At 44.7% G+C, this 23,165-nt stretch overlaps 1 protein-coding gene across 1 annotated transcript in view; it reads left to right on the top strand.

The window, feature by feature from the left end:
- LAMA1 (laminin subunit alpha 1) overlaps window positions 1–23,165 on the top strand; it is a 3,417,884-nt gene that overhangs the window by 1,930,260 nt on the left and 1,464,459 nt on the right. The gene's annotated exons all lie outside the window — the stretch shown is intronic.

Below are 23,165 nucleotides of genomic sequence, written 5' to 3'. Positions count from 1 at the left end.
CATTTATGGTAGATACAAAACTGTACTTTTCAAGCTTCATTTGTGTTCCTACTTTTTATTTCATTGAACTGCTTGCCAGAATGTCATTAAATGGTGTTTTCATTGTAACTCACCCAATTTAACTGAGAACATAGTGTTTCACTGAACTGTTTGCCAGAATCCCTTTAAAAATGTTGCAGTTTCTTGTCAGTTTCACAAAGAGCACACTGTTCAGCCCTCTCATGATTGACTGCCTGCTTGTCTTCAGCCAAAAGCAGGTTCTAGTGGGGAAAAAAGCAGCTAGTTACTTTGCAAATGCAGGAAAGAGCTGCTATTTTTCATGTTTTTGATTATTTTTTTTTCTTGTTTCTTTTAAGTCATTTTGTTTTAAAAAAGCAATATCTACAGCTTAAACTATATTTAAATGCACACCTCTATAAAAACAGATAAAGATCTGATGTCAGTTTTCATTCTGTTATCAACCTGTGAGTTCGGAACCAACTCACCTGCTACAGTAGCTCATGGGAACCAAGAACTCTCAAGCTCATCCTTACCCACAATGCACCTATCCCAATTACCTCAGATCTTGTTTGCCGCTTTGCAAGTTAGACGTGATGCCATATTCTCTTGAGCCAGATAAGTGATTTATTTCATTTTATTTCTATTATAAACCTTACTTTTTCCTTATTCTTTTCTTAAACCTTACCCTATCATACGGTAGTACTCCCCAATACTATTGTTAGTATCTCCCCTTCTAAACCTCTCTTTCCATCTCATCTATACTTTCATGTAGCTCTAAAATATCATTGTTGATATTTCTTCTCTTTTCAACTCCACTACACTTTTGTGTAGCTCTGAAATATCATTGTTGATATTCCCCTTTTTCCAAAAAATAAATAAATAAACACTGTTTTTCTGCTTATCTATCTCCGCCTCTCCTAAACTTCTTTATTAAGAGCACACGTGTGTATGTTGTTGCCTTTTCAAATGTCAGATAAAGAAAAAGGCCCGGCAGGCTTTATGCGCTGTGAGAAGTGTGGTCACAAAATCCCTATGCGTATATTGTTTGGGGCCCCTCCGTTTGCCACTGTTTTAGCCATCGAGCTCTTGTAGTAAGGAATAATAAGTTGATACTTAAAGGACTTCTTCCCTTCTTTTCAGCTGGAATGACTTCTTTGCCTAAAGGAAAACATAAAGATAAATTGGTCATTTCTAGTCCTGCCTGATGTTCTTCATCTCACATTGCTGCAGTCATAACCTGTGGGTAGTCCGCTGTCCTCGGTCGGCCCGAATACCAAAGTGTTAGGCTGGCGTCGGTCATGGTCGCTCAGATCTGACGTCAGTACGCTGTGGTACTAAAGCGCATGACCGACACCATATCCTCAGTCTTTCTTGCCGCATGGTCCGAAGCAGAAGCAGCGTTTTGCAAGTGCCGTTCGGCGTCCTGAAATTTTCGTATTCTGAGTTTCAGACCGAAGACCAAGTTGGGCTAAGTACCCCGTTGGGGAATATTTTTGTCTTTTCTTGCCTCAGTTAAATCCGGATGTCAGAAAAAGTGAATAATTGTATTTCTTGGGGGAAACAGATACCTCATAGGGATTACCACTCTCTTTGTATTCCTTGCTTGGGGCCTGACCACGACGTAGTGTCGCTTTGTGCTAGATTTAATAAGCGCACCATTAAACGCAGGTTAGATTGTGCTAGGCTTGTCTTGATGGCGGTGTAATTACAATATGCCGTCGGATCCTCCGACGCCCACTACCGCTAAGAAGCGTAAGGAAAAATCGTTAAAGTCCAAGCAGGATGAGTCGTCCGTTACGGATGCCAGTTCTTTAGAAACTATGGTGGAATCTGTGGATCCAGCCGAGGTTTCAGCTGAGTCTCAGGGGGAGCCTTTAGTTTTGCAGGATGTGGCCTCTCAGGAGTCGGGTCAGGCTGAGGGGGCCTCTCAGGTCTCTGTAGTCCCTTCTTTGCATAAGGTGGTTAGGCCTTCTACTTCTGTCTCTAAGGTACCCTCCAAGGTCAGGCCTGGTTTGTCTTCCTCTGGCGTCAGCCCTAGATGTCCTTCATGGATGCATCTGCAGTCATAACAAGTGGGTTGTCCTGTCGTCAGGCAGCCCTTCAGTCGGCCGGATTCCAAAGTCCGGGTCCGCTTCGCTGATGTCGCACTCCACCCGGCGTCATCTCTGTTGGTCTTCGGTATAAAGGCATCAGCCGGCGCCATTTTCCTCAGTCTTTCTTGCGCGTGGTGCCGAAGCAGAAGCTGTTCGCAAGTGCGGTCGGTCGGATCCAGAGATTACTTCTACGAATACTACCGAAGACTTCTAAAGCTAAGTACCCGTTGGGGACTCTTTCTTGCCTCAGCCGATGTCAGAAAAAGTTAACAATTGTTTAAACTGTGGGAAACAAATACCTCATAAAGATTTCCACTCTTACTGTCTGCCTTGTTTAGGCCCAGCCCACGTAGCAGCCTGTTCGGCCTGTGCTTCTTTCAACCGACGCTTAGGCGTCGGTCGGAGTTTGCAGAACAGTTTTTCGGTTCTGATTTTGCGTACATTATGCCGTCGGATCCTCCGACTACCCAATCTAGCAAAAAGCAAAGATAAAGACCGACACTCGCGGTCCGGTTTGGCGAAACCATGGTCAAGCAAACGCGAGTGTCTCGGTTTCGGCGAAACCGAGAAAACTGAACAAAGTACAGCTGAACCTATTCCTACAACTGAGGCCCCTGCTACAACTCTTGAAACGACTTCAGAAATTTTACCCACTACGGTGGTTGACTTATCAGACACCATCCCCTTGGATGTTTCTACCCCAGCACGTGGTGCTGCTAGGCCTCCAGCAGCCATGTCCATTAAGGCCTTCGCCAGGACTAAAGCAGCCAAGACTACTAAAACAGTGCCTGTTAAACCACCCACATCTAGGCCCTCTTCTAGTTCTCAAATGCTGACTTTGGCAGAAGATTTAATTTCTTTAATTAGAGGATCTCAATCTCACCCAGACAGGGCCTCTCAGCCCCCAGAGAAGAGACCTAGGGCAGAGCCCCCCGAGCCAGTGTCCTCTGAGGATTCTGCTGATGAATCAGACATAACTGACCAGCCAGAGGCTCCCTTCTCCAATTTTGAAGATTCTGATGCTGAAGAATCCATCCCAGCTGCTTCCCCACCAGAAGAATTCTCCTTTGGGGAAACCCTGCATGCCATGCGAGAACAGTTCCAATGGCAGCAACAGGATTTTTCAGCCTCCAGAAAAAGACTTAGGACTTTTCTGCACCTCCCACAGCACAGGCCCTTAGCTATACCCCCTGTTCTCTCTGTGGTGGATGATGCTTTCAATGATGTTTGCTTCGCTCCAGATTCTTTACCCCAGCCCCTGCCAAACCAGACAGATTTTACAGGGTGCCAGATACTCATCCCCACCTTTACAAGGCTCCACTTGCAGACCCAGAAACTATATCCCAGGGCCCCAAGGCAGTAGCCGACCATAGCTAAAAACCCTATTCCTTCTGAAAGGGAAGCAAGGTCATTAGACAGATGGGGTAAAAGGTCTACACTTCAGCTACTCTCTCAGCTAGAGCTTTAAACTGTCAGTTTCACATGATACAATACCAAGAGTTTATGCTGGATCAGTTAACTAAAAACTAACCACTGATGAATCTCTTGATAAGAAATATGTATTAGAGATGGTAAATAACATACAACAGGTTAGCAACCATTCCTTAAAATGTGGCTATGATGCACTGGAGGCTTCATTTAGATCAGCCATGACAGGCACAGTGATAAGAAGGCATGCATGGCTAAAGGAACAAGTTTTACGGATCATGTTAAAGCAAAGTTGCTAGATGCTCCTATGGACAAGACAAGTTTGTTTGGTACATCTGCCCAGCAGGTTATGAAGAAAATGGAAGAAAAGGCAAAATCTGTTCAAACTGTTAAAGATTTCTTGCAGGTTCAACCCCAAGGTTTAGCAGGAACTGGCCTGCCAAAATTGGTCCTTTCCTGACTCCACAAAATTTCAAAGGGGCAGGAATAGACGTTCCAGAGGCAGAAACCAATCCAGAGGAGGTGCCTACAGAGGAAGACAGTGGCAAGGTAACAACAGAGGCGCAGACACAGCCACTGCCACTACATCAACACAACCACAGTGACTTAACCCTAAATCCGCCTACCAGGGAACAAATAGCAGCTCCTCTAGGCGGAAAGTTAACCTTATTTTCAAAGAACTGGCACTACATAACAAAAGACAAGTGGATTTTACAAACCATAGATCAAGGTTACGGTTTCACTTCCACACTTTCCCAGTCAAAGAGGAATGCCAAATGTACCTCCAAACCAAAAAACAGAGGCTCTACGCCAGATAATGGAGTTAGCAAACATGAGAGCTGTGGAAAGAGTGCCAACAGCAGAGCAAGGAAAGGGGTTCTACTCCAGACTATTCCTAGTTCCAAGAAAGGAAAAAGTTGGAGACCAATTCTCGACCTGTCCACCTTAAATACATACATCATTGTCCCAAAATTCAAAATGCTGACCCTACAGCAACTTCTTCCCATGCTGGGCAAGGAGTCTTGGCTGGTAACTCTAGATCTCAAGGAGGCATACCTGCACGTCCCCATTCGACCAATCTGCAGAAGATACCTCAGATTTCTTGCAGGATCAGAGCACTATCAATTCTCAGCATTGCCTTTTGGCTTATCTACTGCCCAGAGTATTCACAAAATGCCTGGCATCAGTAATCGCCATTGCAGACTGCAGGAATTCAAATTTACCCATACCTGGACGACTGCCTGCTACAAGGGACAACAAAAGCAAGCTGACAACAGATTTACAAAGGGTCATTTACTTGCTACAAGCACTGGGATACACAGTCAATTTACAAAAGTCAAGGCTGATACCATCCCAAACAAGGACATTCTTGGGCTGGAATTGGACACAGTAAAACAAATGGCATTCCTGACTACAGAAAAACAAAAGAACTCCCTCTATACTTCTTGGCACTAACAAAACTGAACAAGTTAACAGCAAGAAAAGTACTGCAGGCCTTGGGCTTCATGGCATCATGCATAATCTTGGTTCCATTTGCCAGACTACATATGAGAAAACTACAGTGGTACCTAAAGAATTTATGGTCCCAACACAGACACAGTCTAGAAACAGAAATCCCACTAATTCCATGCTTAAAACAGGAGTTCCTATGGTGGGCTCAGGCATGCCAGTCAAACCCAGGCCTACCCTTTCGCAGATGTCAAGCAAGCCAGACCATCACAACAGACGCTTCAGACCTAGGATGGGGGCCCACATGCTGGACAAATGCGTGCAAGGATTGTGGACACAGGATCAACTTCAACTGCACATCAACCTAAAAGAAATGCTGGCAGTAAAACTGGCAATCCAAAACTTCAAACCATTTCTCAAAGAGGGCCAGTTGATGATAAGGACAGACAACACCACAGTCATGTGGTACATCAACAAACAGGGAGGCACTCATTCATAGCCCCTATGCAGAATGACCTTGGAGCTGTGGACCCTGGCACTCAGCTACAACATCCAGTTACAGGCAATATTTGTACCAGGAAAGACAATACCTAGCAGACATATTAAGCAGAACCACGGATGCCCACGAATGGAAGCTTCACCCGGACATCTTCAAGACCATCTCAAAGAAATGGGGAATGCCACAGATAGACCTATTCGCATCACCTCTCAATCACCAGCTCAAAAAATTGTGCACAAGGACATTCCAGGCATTAGCATGGAAAGTCGATTCGCTCTCTTTCAAGTGGAAAGTCCTAACAGCATATGCATTCCGCCTCTTCCTTTGATACACAAGGTACTACTGAAAATCAAGGAAGAACGTCCAAGGATAATCCTGATAGCTCCAAACTGGCCAAGACAACACTGGTACCCACTACTGAGGAGCATGTCTCGGAACAATATGTGGACAATTCCCTGATGCCTTTGATGTTAACACAGAACAACTACAGCATCATACATCCAAACCTAAAAACCTTGCAACTGACTGCATGGAACATCACATAACAGCAGCTATTCCAGAACTTTCCCAAAGAGTTAAAGACATTATTCTTGAAGCACGCAGACCTTCAACAAGAAGGAACTATGCTGGAAAATGGAAAAGGTTTGTCATCTGGAGTACGGAAAGAGGAAAAGATGTGTCAAACATAGATATGCCTAACATTCTGGAGTATCTGGCGAACTTCTTCATTCAGGCCTGTCCTACTCCTCCATCAAGATACATGCATCAGCTATTTCAGCAGAATACAGCTTTGATACACCTGTTTTTCGCACCCTTTGCTCAGGCAATTCCTCAGAGGAATCAAGAATGTAAAACCCCAAGGAAACCACCATTACCAGCTTGGGATTTAAACTTTGTGCTAGAAAAGTTGACACTAGCACCCTTTGAACCAGCAGCAACAGCAGACCTACAACACCTGTCATGGAAAACTGCTTTCCTACTGGCAATTACTTCAGCAAAGAGGGTTTCAGAACTACAGGCCTTAATGGCAGTGCAACCCTTCCTAATCTTCCACCAAGATAGAGTGTCCATGAGGACTAATCCTACATTTATGCCTAAGGTGGTATCCAGAGTGTCTTTAAACCAGGCAATCCACCTACCTACCTTCTTTCCCAACCCACAAAACAGAGGGGAAAGAATACTGCATACCTTGGATGTACATAGGCAGCTACGCTACTACTTGGACAGAACAAAAATAGCAGAAAGACTGACCAACTTTTTGTAGCCTATGCAACAGGAAGGGAAGGAAAAGCTATTTCCAAACAGACAATCTCCAAATGGATAGGAAATTGCATACGATTCTGTTACTCCTTCCATGGAAAACCAATTCCACAGAACATAAGACCTCATTCTACAAGGGCAACAGCCACTACCACAGCCTTCTTACGAGGAGTGGCAACCAAAGACATTATTGAGGCTACTTGGACCTCCGTGCATACATTTGCCAAACATTATAATTTGCCTCTATATTCCAGATCCCGAGCAGGGTTTGCCACTGCTGTACTGCAAGGGATCCTAAACACACCATAATCTACTTTTATCCTCCTCCCTAGTTGGCTATGGTATTCTACCCACTTGTTATGACTGCAGATGCATCCATGAAGGACATAGTACAGTTTTGTACCTACCATAAATGTAGATGTCCGAACTGGATAGCATCTGCAGTCAGGATTACCCTCCCCATCCCTCTGTGGTACCCCTAGGGTGTTTACCCTTCTAATAGCTAGCTGTTTGGGGAGTCTTTATGGTGTATTTGTTTGTGTATATGTACATACATGCTTATTGTTGTGTTTACCTCTATCTATTTGGAAACATTGGCATCTATCCAAATTTTAGCCTGCAAGAGGGCTACTGGCATCTGGGGCAAGAAACACTGAGGAAAATGGCGTCGGCTGATGCCTTTATACCCGAAGACCAACAGAGATGACGTCGGGTGGAGTGCGACATCAGCCGAAGACGGACCCGGACTTTGGAATCCGGCCGACTGAAGGGCTGCCTGACGACAGGACAACCCACTTGTTATGACTGCAGATGCTATCCAGTTCGGACATCTACATTTATGGTAGGTACAAAACTGTACTTTCTCCAGGTTCTGTACCTAAGAAGCATATGCTGAAAATGGCAGAAGATTTAATTACCTTAATCAGGGGTTCTTTGCCCCCTCCAGATAAGAGGCCTAGGGTGGAGCCAGAGGTAGAAGGATTGGAGCATTCCTCAGATTACTCGGAGTCTTCGGCTGAAGACATTCAGGATTTTCCTCCTTATTCTGATTCAGATGCAGAGGATTCTAGTCCTTCTGCTTCCCCCCCAGAGGATTTTTCTTTTTCTGAAACCCTGCATTCCATGAGAGAGCATTTTAAGTGGGAAGGTCAGGATTTCTCAGATTCTAGAAAGAGACTTAGGGAATTTTTGTTTTTACCACAGCATAGGCCCTTGGCTATACCCCTGTTTTGGATGTTGTTCAGGATGTTTTCTCTGAAGCTTCCCTTAATCCTGATTCTTTGCCTCCTGCCCGGTCAAGCCAGACAGGTATTACAGAGTGCCTGAGGCTCATAAATATTTGTATAAGAGCCCGAGAGCTGACCCGGAAACTATTAGCCAGGGACCTAAGGGTGTCAGGGCTTCTGTTGTAAAGAATCCAGTTCCTATGGATAAAGATTCTAGAGCTTTGGATAGGTGGGGTAAAAAAGTGTATACCTCTTCCACTCTAGCAATGAGGGCTTTGAATTGCCAGTTTCATATGCTGAAGTACCAGAATTTTCTTCTAAGTCAGTTGAAATCTAAGGTAGATGCTTTGGCAGAGGGCATTGAGTGTAAGGATTTGCAGGATTTAGTTCATGCCTCTGATCAGGTGGGTAAGCATTCTTTGCAGTGTGGTTTTGATGCTCTTCAGGCCTCTTCCAGGGTGGCTGCCACTGGATCAGTTATTCGTAGGCACGCCTGGCTTAAGGATCAGAACTTGTCAGAGCATGTTAAAGTTCGAATTTTGGATGCTCCCCTTCAGTCTGAAGTTCTGTTTGGTTCTCCTGTGGAGTCAGTTTTGAAGAAAATGGAAGACAAAGCTAAGTCTATGCAAACAGTTAAGGATTTTTTACAGGTGCAGCCCCCTAAGTTTAGCAGAAATTGGCCTACTAAGGGATGGGCTTATCCTTCTTCTGATTTACAGTCTAGGGGCAGATCTAGACGTGGTAGGGGCAGAGCTCATGCTCAAGGTTCTTTCAGGCCTAGGACGTGGAGTTCCCCTGCACAATCTTCAGGTGAGGGCAGGGGCCAGCCTTTCGTAAACAGACCCAATGACCTGTATCTCCAGCTGCCAGATCCCTCCTGTCTGGCAGCTCCTCTGGGAGGAAAGTTGGCACTTTTCAGGCAAAATTGGCTTTTAGTCACTCAGGACAAATGGGTGTTGGACATTATAGATCGAGGCTACAAGTTTTATTTTCACACCTTGCCTCCTTTCAAAGGCATGCCAGACGTTCCTTCTCAGCAAAAGGTGGAGGCTCACAAACAGATTTCTTTACTTCTAAAAATGGGGGCTATCCAGGAGGTCCCTCCGTCAGAAGTAGGCCTAGGTTTTTATTCTCGCCTGTTTCTTGTACCAAAGAAAGGAAACACTTGGAGGCCAATTCTGGATTTGTCTATTCTCAACACATACCTGGACATTCCAAAATTCAAGATGTTAACTGTGCAACAACTTCTGCCTCTATTAGGCAAAGATCACTGGATGGTAACTCTGGATCTCAAAGAGGCTTATCTTCACATTCCTATCAGGCCCAGCTGCAGGAGGTTCCTGCGTTTTCGGGCTGGGACTTTACATTATCAGTTCTCTGCATTGCCCTTTGGCTTATCTACTGCCCCAGGGTGTTCACAAAGGTCCTGGCACGGTGATAGCCTTCTTAAGGTTAAGGGAATACAAATTTATCCTTATTTGGACGATTGCCTGATTCTGGCTCAAGACAAAGTCAAGTTACTTCACCATCTACAGTATGTTATGGCAGTGTTAAGGTGCCTAGGGTATTCTGTGAACGAAACAAAGTCCAGTCTAGTACCCTCTCAGGACATGTGCTTTCTGGGTGTGAGACTGAATACAGCCTCTCAGATGGCATTTTTGACTCCGGACAAACAAAGAAATCTTACCCTTTACTTCCAACAATTGTCTCTACGGTCCAGGCTGACTGCAAGGACAGTCCTTCAAGCCTTGGGGTTCATGGCATCTTGTATTCTGGTGCTTCCCAATGCCAAACTGCATATGAGGAAGCTACAATGGTATCTCAAAAGCGTATGGACTCAACACTGCCACGATTTGGACACTGTCATTCAGATGATACCTTGCATCCAAAGGGAATTTTTGTGGTGGGCTCAGGAATGTCACCTAAACAAGGGACTCTCTGTGACCCGACCAGAGGCGAGTCAGATCTTAACGACAGATGCCTCAGGCATGGCTTGGGGAGCACACTTCAAAGGAAAATGGGTTCAAGACACGTGGCCTGCCAGACTACAACATTTGCATATCAACATGAAGGAGATGTTAGCAGTCCAATTTGTATTGATGGCTTTCAAGGATCTACTTCACCCAGGACAAGTGTTGATTCAGACAGACAACACAACAGTCATGTGGTACATCAACAAGCAGGGGGGTACCCATTCGTACCCGCTTTGCAGACAAGCTATGATTTTGTGGGAGACTGCTCAGGAGCACAGAACTCCTTAGCAGATGTTTTGAGCAGACAGATGGTGGATCCCCACGAGTGGAAATTGGATCCTCATGTTTTTCAACAGTTGACGGTGGCGTGGGGGACTCCAGACATAGATCTGTTCGCTTCTCCACTGAATTACCAACTGCCAAAGTTTTGCACAAAGCTGTTTCACCCAAAAGCTTGGAAAGTGGATGCTCTATCATTCAGTTGGAACAACCTTCACGTTTATGCCTTTCCTCCTCTGCCTCTCCTTCCCAAGGTGCTCCTAAAGGTCAGGCAGGACAAGCCTTGCATGATTCTGATAGCTCCAGATTGGCCACGGCAGCACTGGTACCCTCTGCTGAGGACTTTAGTACGGGAGCCTCCTTGGCCTTTGCCATTAATTCCACACCTTTTGTCCCAGGCAAGCAATCATTTCCGCAATGTCAGAATTCAGTCCCTGCATCTGACAGCCTGGCGTATTCTGTTTTAGACCCTGGGGGGGTCGCAGCTTCCTCAACAAGTTTTGAATGTCATTTTGGAGGCCAGACGGCCTAGTACAAGGAAAGTTTATGCTGATAAATTGAGGAGATTTTTTCTTTGGAGCAAAACAAAGAGATTTGATGTTTCAGTGCCTAATTTGAGTGTTTCACTTCAGTATCTTACAGAATTATTAGACAAGGGTTTGTCTTTCTCCTCTGTAAAAGTTCATGCTGCAGCCATTTCTGCTCACTATGACTGTGACCCACCATTATTCTCTCACCCTTTGTTCAAGCAATTTCTTAGAGGGGCAAAGAACATAAGACCCCCACGTAGAGCTCCTACTCCTTCCTGGGATCTCAATTTTGTGTTGGAAAAGCTCACTTTACCTCCTTTTGAACCTGCAGCTACTTCAGAGTTGAAATTTTTGTCTTGGAAGACTGCTTTTTTGTTGGCCATTACGTCTGCTAGAAGGGTATCTGAATTACAGGCTCTAATGGCAGTTGAACCCTTCCTGATATTTCATAAGGATAGGGTCTCACTACGTACTAATCCTACTTTTATGCCTAAAGTTGTTTCTAATGTGGCCTTAAACCAATCTATTCATCTGCCTACATTTTATGCTGATCCCCAAAATAAGGGGGAGAAAATTTTGCATTCTTTGGACATTCACAGGCAGTTACATTATTATTTGAGCAGAACTAAAGGGTTCAGACAGTCCCAACAGTTATTCATTTCTTTTGCCTTGGGATCTCAAGGAAAACCTGTTTCAAAACAAACTATTTCTAAGTGGATTGGCCATTGCATTGCTTTTTGTTATTCTCATCATGGTAAGGAGGTTCCGGCTGGAATCAGACCTCATTCCACTAGGGCTACTGCCACTTCTACTGCTTTTTTAAGGGGAGTAGCTACTAAGGATATTTTGGAGGCAGCTACCTGGAGTTCAGTGCACACTTTTTCTAAACATTACCATCTTCCTCTTTATTCCAAATCTAGGGCTGGGTTTGCCACTGCAGTTTTACAGGGCATGTTAGCAGCTCCTAATGCTATCTGATTTTACCAACCTCCCTTTACCTTTGCTTTGGGATTCTACCCACAGGTTATGACTGCAGCAATGTGAGATGAAGAACATAGTACAGTTTTGTACCTACCATAAATGTAGATGTTCGAAGATCCACATTGCTGCAGTCCAATTTACCCTCCCTCCTTCCCCTCTGTAGTTTGGGGTGGCTGTGTGGTTTGTGGTGTATCTCTTGTTGCTATTTTGGTGATTGGGTATTTTTCTATTTTTGGCTATGGCCTTTCTTTTTAAGGCCTTCTGACATCTGGGGCAAGAAAGACTGAGGATATGGCGTCGGTCATGCACTTTAGTACCACGGCGTACTGACGTCAGATCTGAGCGACCATGACCGACGCCAGCCTAACACTTTGGTATTCGGGCCGACCGAGGACAGCGGACTACCCACAGGTTATGACTGCAGCAATGTGGATCTTCGAACATCTACATTTATGGTAGGTACAAAACTGTACTTTCTTCCTTGCCTAAGGTTTCAGAGACGGCAAAGAAGAGAAGTTCTTTGACCCCAACTTCTCCATCGGTTCCGAGCTTGAAGAAGGCAAAGATTTCAGTTCTGTCTTCTTCTCAGATCCAAGAACCACATTTTCCAAACCTTTGGCTCTGATGGAATCATCAGAACCAGAGAGTATTACCAGTAAGTCTTCATATCTGACCTTGTCTTCAGTTCTGATAGTTAAAAAAAAAACAAGATATGTTTCGATGCTGAGTACTTTGGAACCAACACCTCAAGTAAAAGATTCATCTTCCACTACCTTTTTCAGTCCTAGGACTCGATATTCACCAACAACGGATCCATTTCCAGACAGTCTTCCTTCTCCCTTCTTGGAAAGACCCAGATCTCCATCTGTCATGTCCACCCATTCTTCCAGACGTCTTACTGAAGATGATTTGGAGAGGTTGGTAAGGAAACTTATCTGGGATTGGTTCCTACCCCCATGGGTCAGGGACTTCAGTATTCAATTACCCCTCCTTTAATTCCTCCTGTAACTTCGCTGGAAGCTTCAGACACCATAGTCTCAAGCTGTCTGGTACTGACTACTTTAGATCTGAAGATAACCTTACCTCCAGATCTGACAATTGCTGTGAGTTCTTCGGTTCAGCAGGAACTGGAGACCTCTCGGAGCTGTATCTGTCCTGTTGGTTCTGAGGGGCTGAAGTTGACTCCTGTTTTTTCAGAGCCATCTCTGTACCTTGGGGCTTCAGCATGGCTCAGTTCAGCTCTGATTTCTTCCTTGGAAGGGATTTCCTCAGGTCAAGGAGGGACTACTGCTCTGAGGTCTGCCTCTCAGATCCAGGGTCCTTTCCTTCTCTGGACGGATCTGCTTTCAAGGCTGTGGAGAGAGCCATGTCTGCAGCAGTCAGTCAGTCAGTTCCTTCAATCTCGGAACAGCTAGACACTGGATGGCGCAGTGGTGTAGCGGTAGCATTGTTGCCTCACAGCAAAAGGTTCTCCGGTTTGATTCTCGGCTGGAATGCTTTCTTTGTGGAGACTGCATGTCCTCCCTGTGTTCATATGGGTTTCCTCTGGGTGCACCAGTTTCCTCCTATGTTTCAAAGACATGCGTCTGGAGCATTTCTCCTTAGGCCTACGCTGAAAATTGACTTCATTCCAAGTCTGACTTCCCCAGTAACCAAATTTTAAATAAGTAAAAGCAGCCATCTCTGTCACATTTTCATTCAGAACCTCAACCATTACCTTCACTGGAACAGCGAGTACCAAAGCCTCAGGTTTCCCAGCAGGGTGGCCCTCTTCTTCCGATACCTTCTCAGACTACCCCACTGAAGATGTCCCTAGGAAGAAGAATTGCAAGACGAAGCACTTGGATTCTCCGGAAGAATCTGTCACATAGGACATGGATTTCGATGAGAGCAGAGGAACCCCAAGGTCACCTCCTGACGATGTCTCATTTAGGGACATCCTAGAAATCCTTAAGCAGAGAGAATATTGGAAGTTCACCAATCCTTGTTCTTTGGAATCTGTGTATCTGCAGGCCTTTGGTACCCACTCATCTACTTCCTGGGTAGCTCTGCCTGCCAATGAGCTCATTGAATTGATCTCTTGGTGGGAATGGAAAGCCCCTGATTCCATTGAGCCGATCCCTTGGAGACTGGACAGAATTATCACTGCCCCTGATGTTAAGCCATTGTGGGCGTGCCAGCAGCCACAAAAAAGGAACTAGCAGAGGAAAAGTACCTGTATCCATCCTCTCACCAAGGAGTCTCGGGTGATGGATAGATTTGGTAAGCGAGTTTATGCATCAACGACCTTTGTCTTACTGTCTTTGAACTACCTGGCACATTTTTTCAGACTGCAGAGGGATTTGATTCGAGACCTCTCAGATACCCTTTCAGGAGCTATTTCTGAAGAGGTTTGGGAGTCTTTTACCTCTCAGCTGGCCACCCTAAATTCCATTTCTAACTCTTCCACGCTTCCATGAGGCTCATTTCACATGAAGCCAAAGGAATGACCAGAGCAACAGGTTCAGACCTTGCCATAAGGAGATATACTTAGATGTGCTTATGTGATTTTTCAGAGCCCTTTAAGTCTTTGTTCTTCAGTGCTCCTTTTTATGGCATGTCCTTGTTTGGCCCTAAACTTAGACACATTGACCAGGTGTGAGAAAAATGGAAAAACCCTTTCTGCTGTGGGAGTACATGTTTCCACTCCTCAGACATCCTATTCAAGGAATCAGTGCAGCGGTGGGAAAATGTTCAGGAAATCCCAAGGGTTTTCTCAAGATAAACTTGGTGCTGATTCCCCCAGGGGCAGAGGGGAGAAGTCTAATGGGAGATGCTGCCCTCGGGAAAGGGGGCCCGCAAAACCAAGGGTAAAGAGATTTCTTCTTTGGTAAACCCTTTCAGCGCTCCTGAAAGGAAACTAGGTTGTCCTCCTCTGGCGACAGTTAGGGGTCGCTGGTCCCTGCATCAGAGAGCCTGGTTACAGTTAACGTCTGATACATGGATGCAGAGGATAATATCCAGAGTTTGTTATACCATTTTGCCTTCCTCCATCCACTTGCAAAAAAATCCCAGAAGTTTCACCCAGTCAAAGGGAACAAGCAGCACTACAAATACAAAAGCTGCTAGAAGAAAAGCATCCAGGAGGTCCCACCAGACCAGAGAGAATCTGAAATTTACTCATCATTTTAGTGCCAAAAAAAGACAGGGAATTGGAGACCTATTTTGGATCTCAACAGTCTAAACAAATCAGTTTGGTGAACCAAATTCCAGATGGTCATGGTTCACTCCATGCTTCCTTCTTTGGAACAGGATGACTGGGTGTGCTCGACAGACCTTCAGGATGTGTACTACCACATAAAGATGCACAGGCGATCCAGAAGGTTCTTGCACTTCTGGCTGGGAGACAGTCACTACCAATTCAGAGTACTGCCCTTTGACCTCACCACAACCCCCAGGGTGTTCACCAAATGCATGGCTGTAGTAGCCCCCCACTTGAGACTACAAGGATTCCAGATGTTTCCATATTTGGGCGATTGGTTCATCACCACCATGACCAGACATCAACTGCTAGAGGCACAAGAAAAAGTTCTTCAGACATGCTGTTTCCTGGGATAACCATAAATTACGAAAAATCTCACCTTGAACCTACATAAACACTGGATGTTATATGGGCTTCTTTAAATACAAAGATTACAATAGCCACCCTTCCCCCACAAAGACTGGAGACAGTCCAGTTTCAAGTCAAGTGAATAGTCAACAGCAACAAAGTACCAGCAAGATTAGTCCTTCAGGCAATGGGGTCCATGGCAGAGCCTATAGCACTTGTTCCCTTTGTCAGATTTCACATGAGAATTTTACAGTGTCTGCTTGCAGCACAATGGTTCATTCTTCATCAGTCAGTGTCAGCGCCAGTTGCATTTACCAGTGTATGCAAAAGAGATCTCACTTGGTGGATTCAGTCGGATCAAATTTTACAGGGTCATCCTTTCCTTCCCCCTCAGCCCAAGGGCACATTCTGCTTCCCAGTTGGAGGGGGGGGGGCATTGTCAGGGAAGGGTGGTCAAAGGCACTTAGACCCCAGTCGAGGTTAAATAGGATTTCAACATCCTACAGATGAGAACAGTGCTTTTAGCTTTGCAGGCCTTCCAGGATGCTCTCTCCTCAGAAGTAATTGCAATTCAAATGGAAAACATGTCAGTAATTTTGTACGTCAACATACAAGGAGGAACCAGATCCTACCCATTGTGTTGATAAGCTCTTAGTGTGTCATTGGGTGATCTCATTCAGCCATTTTCTCATAGCAAAGCACATTCCGGGGAAGTCCAATGTGACAGCAGACAAATTGAGCTGGTGCACACGTTTACCTCTTGAGTGGTCTCTCAATCAGAAAGTGTCAGAAAGGATATTCTGAAGATGAGGTCAGCCATGGCTGCGACCTATGTGCCTGTCCCCTAAACAACAAGTGCAGCAACATTTTTGCCCTGATCCCCCAAGAGGGGGAGTTACCAAGTGATGCTCTTCTTCACGGTTGGCCCTGCGATGTATGCTATTCCACCAACTCAATTGATTCCCAAGAGTTCCTACAGAAAGCAATTAGGTTGAAGAGCACAGTTGTCCTCATTGCACCTTATTGGCCTTGACAGATTTGTTTTCCCTTCCTTTGGCCTCACCTAATTTGACAGCCTTGGATTCTGGATCCAACTCCAGATCTCCCGTTCTGCCGGACAGGCATGGTTCCCCCAGACATTCCAAATCTCAAGCTGACAGCTTGGTTTCTCTAATTCCATTAGTAGCCAGACAAACTATTCTCTCCTCCCCTGTCCGACACATACTGTTATCTTCTCATAAACATTTTACAGAAAAACTTTCCTCCAATAAATGGAAGAGATTTTCACATTGGGTGCTCCAGAATAACATTGAACCTTGTTCAGCTCTGATTCACGATAGTGTACAATTTTTAGCTTTGCTTTTCAAAGAAGGGACTTCGGCTCCCACGTTCAGAGTACAATTAGCAGCTGTATCAATTTTCACATCGGTTTTCAAGGCTCCTTGGTTGTTTCTTACAAACTTTGTAAAGTCTTTTTGAAGGTTAGTCTTCTTTTAAAGCCTCCTTACAAAGATCCTACTCCTTAGGAACTGAATTTGGTGTTGCAAGCAGTCACTCAATCTCCCTTTGAACCAGCTAATGATTGTGGTATTACGTTCCTGTCTCGGAAAACTGTTTTTTTAGTTGCATTTGAGATATTCAAGCTTTGTTTTCTAAACCACAATGCCTAATTTTTCACAGAGATAGAGTTTTGCTCAGACCCATCCCCTCTTTTCTACCTAAGGTGGTTTCAGAGACTAGTATCAACCATTGTGTTAATCTGCCAGTGTTATTCCCCAACTTCTGAAACAAAGGTGCATATTGCTTACATTTACTAGATCTGCACAGACAGTTTAGATTCTATCTTTTCAGAACAAAATATTTCAGGAAGTCAGACCAATTTATTTGTTTCCTTCTTGCATACCAGACTGGAAAAACCCGTGACCAAAGTAACTTTAGCCAGATCACTAATTCTGTCTCATTCATCAATATCAAGTTGGGCATTTCCTTGTTGAAACCCTTGCAAGCCCATTCATCCAGGGCCATAGCAAAGTCAGCTGTATTCCATGGATGAGATCTGTGCGGCGACAACCTGGGCTACTCCCCTTACCTTTGTTACTCATTACTAACTGGATCTGGTGCCCAGGGATAGAGCATCATTCGGCTCAATGGTGTTTAGGATATAAGGCAGCTGGGGACACTGTCCCACAGGTTGAGGATAGAATGAAAATTGACAACATCAGATAAAAAAGTTATGTACTCCCCATAACGTTCCATCTGTGTTGTCCATTTTCATTCTTCCTCAACTCCCTACCCTCCAACCCTTTTCTGGAAGAACGGGTGATAAATGGATATATGGTATATTGTTGCAGTTCCAGATGTAGTCGGCATGAAAGTCTTTGTCTTTTTCTATCAGCAAACTTGATGTGAGGTAATTGGGATAGGTGCACTGTGAGCTTGAGAGTTTTTAGTTCCCACGAGCTATTGTAGTGACCTAGTTGGTTCTGAGGATCGGAACCGAGCCCATAGTTTCATAGGTAGGTACTAGGCTATCAGCCCTGGGGCCTATACAAGCCCAGCCAAAAAGGTACCCTGGCTTTTGCCACCCAAGAAAATTATTTTCCTGTTCCACTGTCGAGAAGAGCCACAGAGGTGATCCCTGGGGTGCATTTCCTATTTCCCATCCAATCATCAAGATTTTTCTTGAAGAGTGCTAATGAGGAGCTTTGTTTGATATAGATAGGTAGTTTATTCCAGAGTATGGGAAGTCTCTGGGACAGGAATTTATCCCTCCAGCATGTTCTATTTATTGTGGTGACAAGGTTTAGGTCCCTAGAGCGTGTAGCTCGGAGGGATTGGGATTTCTTTAAATGGAGCATGTCCAACAGCTCTGGGTTTGACATAGCTTTGTATGCTAGGCAGAGATCACCTCTGAGTAGGCGATATGCGATGGAGTAAAGCTGGAGTTTTTTGAGACGGTCTGCGTAGGGCATCTGTTTGAGGCCGGTAATCCTCTTTGTGAGGTATTTCTGTGGCCTTTCCAGTTGTTGTAGATGTCTTGTGAGGTACATACCAAAAGGGGCATTGTACTCTATAATGGGTCTAATGAGTGATGAGTAGAGGGGAACAATGACCTCTCTTTTTCTGGATGAGAAACCTTTTGTGATGAGGTGTGCCACGTAGAAGGATTTCCTGACTACTGTGGCGATGTGATTATCAAAAGAGAGACTACTGTCCACCTGTGTCCCAAGGTCTCTTATCACACTTTCGGTGTTAAGTATACTACCGCCTATGTTGTAGTTCATGGGTATAGAGTTTTTACCAAAGGGGATGACAATGCACTTTTTGGCATTGAGCTTGAGTCCATGGCTTTGACACCAGGCATCTGTCTCAGTGAGGCCCTTTTGTAGGATGTCCACATTGTTAGGAGTTTCGATTATGGCTCCTAGTTTGCAGTCTTCTGCGAACTTCATTAGCCAAAGACCTTCTGTGTTAGCCTGTACTACAGAGAAGTAGATACCAAACAGGAGAGGACCCAGGAATGAACCTTGTGGTACTCCACTTGTCACTGGTCTAAAGTCGGATTTGGAGTCTGCTACTTTCACAGTGTGGGTTCTGTCAGTGAGCCAGTTGGCAACCCATCTTGTGACATAGGGATTTATACCTAGTTTAGTGAGTTTATCTATAATTCCAGAGTGGGGGATGGTGTTGAAAGTCTTGGCAAGATCTAGATAGGCTGTGTAAACCACCTTACCCTTGTCTTCGGCTTTGGTGACTGCTTCAAAGAACTCTATCAGGTTTAGGAGACATGATCTGCCTTTTACAAACCCGAACTGGGTGGGGTCCAGAGTTTGGAGATTACCAATGTCTTTGTTTATAAGTGCCATGATGATACGTTCCATGGCCTTGCAGACCAGGCTCGTCAGGCTAATGGGGCGGTAGTTCCTGGGGTCCGTGGTGGGGAGTGGTGTGGAATGGGATAACCATCGCTGTGCCGCCATTCAGCAGGCACAAAGCCTGAGGTGAGGCTATGATTGAACATGGTACTTAGGTGAGGTGCCAGTTCATTCTGTAGTTCATGTAGAATGCAGCCTGGGTTGAGGAAGAATGAAAATGGACAACACAGATGGAATCGTATGGTGAGTACATAACTTTTTTTTATTATCTTTTAATTCCATACATAAAATGATCGATACGCATTTACACCCCCTTCCAGTAATCAAGTTCATAATATTATATTAAAAATGCTTATGTTCATGTTTTGTTTTCCTGTTACAGTGCAACATCTGGATGCATTAGAAGAAAGACAAGAGCATTTTTTACATTAATATCAGTAGCATGTTTAACAGTCTGGTAAAAGCTCTTCCCTCCCCATATTTAAAATAACTGTCACATGCAGTACAGGACTAGTTTAAACACAAGTAACAAAATATCATGCAGTTTACTTTAGGAACCCTTTACACAAGAATTAATAAGACCAAAAATGTTTTAATTAGACACTTTTTGATCCAGTATGTGTCTTTCTAAACATTAATTATATAAAGTGGGGTTTATGTGTAACGGTTCTCCCACCAGTTTAATGCACTCAACAAACTTCCAGTCTTTTTCCATCCACTTCTAGCAAAACCAGAGTTCACATGTCTAAAGTACATAGGTTCATGGGTTCATACTAGGCTATCTGCCCTAGGGCATTTACAAGCCTAGCCAGTGTGTGTTTGGCTTTCGCCACCCATTTTAAAATGAATTTTGCTATGCCCTTTTTCGAGGTTAGTATACTGTGCCTCTGTCTAACAGTGACACAGAAGTGATACCCGGGAGTAAATCTACGATCTCCCATCCACTCATCAAGATTCCTCTTGAAGAGAGTCAATGAGGGACTCTGCCTAACCTGGACTGGGATTTTATTCCAGAGTGAAGGGAGCCTCTGGGTTATGAATCTGTCTTTCCAGCATGTCCTATTTATTTCAGTGCTGAGGTTCAAGTCTCTCGAGCACGTAGCTCGATGGGATTTGGATTTTCTGAGGTGCAGCATGTCCATTAATTCCGGGTTGGACATGGCTTTATACGTCAAGCACAGATCACCTCTGAGCAGGCGGTATGCCACTGAGTAGAGCTGGAGTTTCTTTAACCGGGCAGCATATGGCATCTGTTTGAGCCCTTTGATCCTCTTGGTGAGGTACTTTTGGGGTCTTTCCAGTTGCTGCAGGTGTCTGGTAAGGTACATCCCAAAAGGGGCATTGTACTCAATTATGGGCCTGATGAGGGATGAGTAAAGAGGCAAGATGACCTCCCCTGATCTAGATGTGAATCCCTTCATGATTAGGTGGGCTATATAAAATGTTTTTCTAACAACTTTGGCCACGTGGTTGTCAAATGAGAGATTGCTATCAACTTGGGTCCCCAGGTCCCTAATTACTTCTTCCGTACTTAATGGATTACCATCTATGTGGTAATTTGTTGGCACTTTGTTTTTGCCGAAGGGGATGACTATACACTTTTTGGCGTTTAGCTTGAGGCCATGGCTCTGGCACCAGTTGTCTGTTTCTATGATGCTTGTGTCGGCTGGAGAGTCGATTATGGCGCCCAGTTTGCAGTCATCTGCGAACTTGGTCAGCCACAGTCCTTCCAGATGGTTTACAGTTGACTGACGTGTTCAGTAATGTCACTTTGTTGCTTGTCTCCTTTCTGTTCACCTCACTCTCTCAACAGCAGTCTTTGGTTCGAGTCTAAGGTACTCCTGATTCTTCTAGTCAGTTTCTAGGCTCTTTTTTATGGTCACTCAACCATTTTCTCTTGGAACAGTGGAAAAGTTTTCACCTGCAAAGTCTCTCTGGGGACTTTTTACTATCAGAGGATTGAGAAGCAAAGTCCTTTGCATCCAAAAATATGTCTGCCAGTCCAGGAAGAAAATATTCTGAAGGCAGCTGGACATAACTTGATTCTCACAGCTGCCTCTGGACATTCCCTGATTGCATGGGTAAACCTGCTTCTTTTATGATTTATAGCAGATAATCCTTTTCCATAAACACTGTAGTGTCCCCAGTTTCTTGTGATTTCCTTTTTGCCACAGTATTATCAGGAGCTGGTCTTTTTGCCGATGTGATTGCATCTTTACCAACATAGATGTCAGATAGTTTCTGATAACTAGATTTGTGGGTACAGCCATTCTGACCCTCTCAGTTTAAATAATACAGGTGCAGAATGCCATTCCAGTTGCTTATTTGTACTTTCAGAAAACTAATACAACCTATTTTTGCCTGTGTTTCAAGTACAGAGAAAAATCTTTTTTTTTTTTCTCTGCCTTTCTGTCTTCTCTTTTTAAAGCATTTTTTTTAAGAAGCTTCATGTTCAGCCAGTCGTAACTGCATGTCATTCTCTGATTTCTGGATTTCTGCAGTTTTATCAACTCATTTGAGTAGCTACTTCATAGGTTCATAGGTTGGTACTAGGCTATCAGCCCTAGGGCCTATACAAGCCTAGCCATACCAATTCCCTAGCTATTTTTTCCCACAGTATTTACTTCCCTGGACCCCTGTCTAGCAGGGCGACTGACATGTTCCCCGGGGTGAATTTCCTTTCTCCCATCCAATCGTCAAGGTTCCTTTTGAAGAGGGCCAAAGAGGCACTCTGCTTGACATGTATGGGCAATCTATTCCAGAGTCTGGGGAGTCTCTGGGTCAGGAACCTATCCCTCCAGCATGCTTTGTTTATTCTGATGACAAGGTTTAGATCCTTGGAGCGTGTGGCTCTGAGGGATTGAGATTTCTTTAAGTGTAGCATGTCCAACAGCTCTGGGTTTGACATGGCCTTGTATGTTAAGCAGAGATCGCCTCTGAGTAGACGATATGCGACAGAGTATAGCTGGAGTTCTTTAAGGTGATCAGCGTAGGGCATCTGGTTTAGGCCTGTGATTCTTTTAGTGAGATATTTCTGCGGCCTTTCCAGTTGTTGCAGATGTCTTGAGAGGTACATACCAAACGGGGCGTTGTATTCTATAATGGGTCTAATGAGGGATGAGTACAGTGGGACAATGACCTCCTTTTTTCTGGATGAAAAGCCCTTAGTGATGAGGTGTGCCATATAGAAGGATTTCCTGACTGTTGTGGTGATGTGGTTATCGAAGGTGAGATCACTGTCCACCTGTGTCCCTAAGTCTCTTATCACACTTTCGGTGTTTAGTGTACTGCCACCTATATGGTAATTCATGGGTACATGTTTTTTTCCCAAAGGGGGTAACTATACATGGCTCTGGCACCAAGCATCTATTTCTGTAAGGCCCTTTTGTAGAGTATCCACATAATTTGGGGATTCAATACTGGCTTTCAGTTTGCAGTCATCTGCGAACTTTGTTAGCCAGAGTCCCTTAGTGTTGCCCTGTACTTTGGAGAAGTAGATGCCAAACAAGAGCGGTCCCAGGACTGAACCCTGAGGTACTCCACTTGTCACTTGTCTGGAGCTGGATTTGGAGTCGGCTACTTTTACAGTGTGGGTTCTATCAGTAAGCCAGTTAGCAACCCATTGGGTGACGTAGGGATTAATGCCCAGCTTAGTAAGTTTATCTATGATTCCAGAGTGGGGGGTGGTGTCAAAGGCCTTGGCAAGGTCTAGATAGGCTGTGTGGACCACCTTACCCTTGTCCATGGCTCTGGAGACTGATTCAAAGACGTCAGTCAGGTACAGGAGACAAGATCGGCCCTTCACGAACCCAAACTGGGTGAGGTCCAGTGTTTGAAGGTTGCCAATGTCTTTGTTTATAAGTTCCATGATAATATGCTCCATGGCCTTGCAGATAAGGCTCGTCAGACTGATGGGACGGTAGTTTCCGGGATCCAAGGTGGATTCCCCCTTGTGGAGTGGGATAACTGTAGCTCTGCGCCAC

This window comes from Protopterus annectens, chromosome 3.part1 (genome assembly GCF_019279795.1).
Source record: "Protopterus annectens isolate FY-2018-M chromosome 3.part1, PAN1.0, whole genome shotgun sequence".
Classification (NCBI taxonomy): Eukaryota; Metazoa; Chordata; order Ceratodontiformes; family Protopteridae; genus Protopterus; species Protopterus annectens.
Note: the sequence above shows the minus strand (reverse complement) of the source record. Positions and strands in the feature narration are given on the sequence as shown.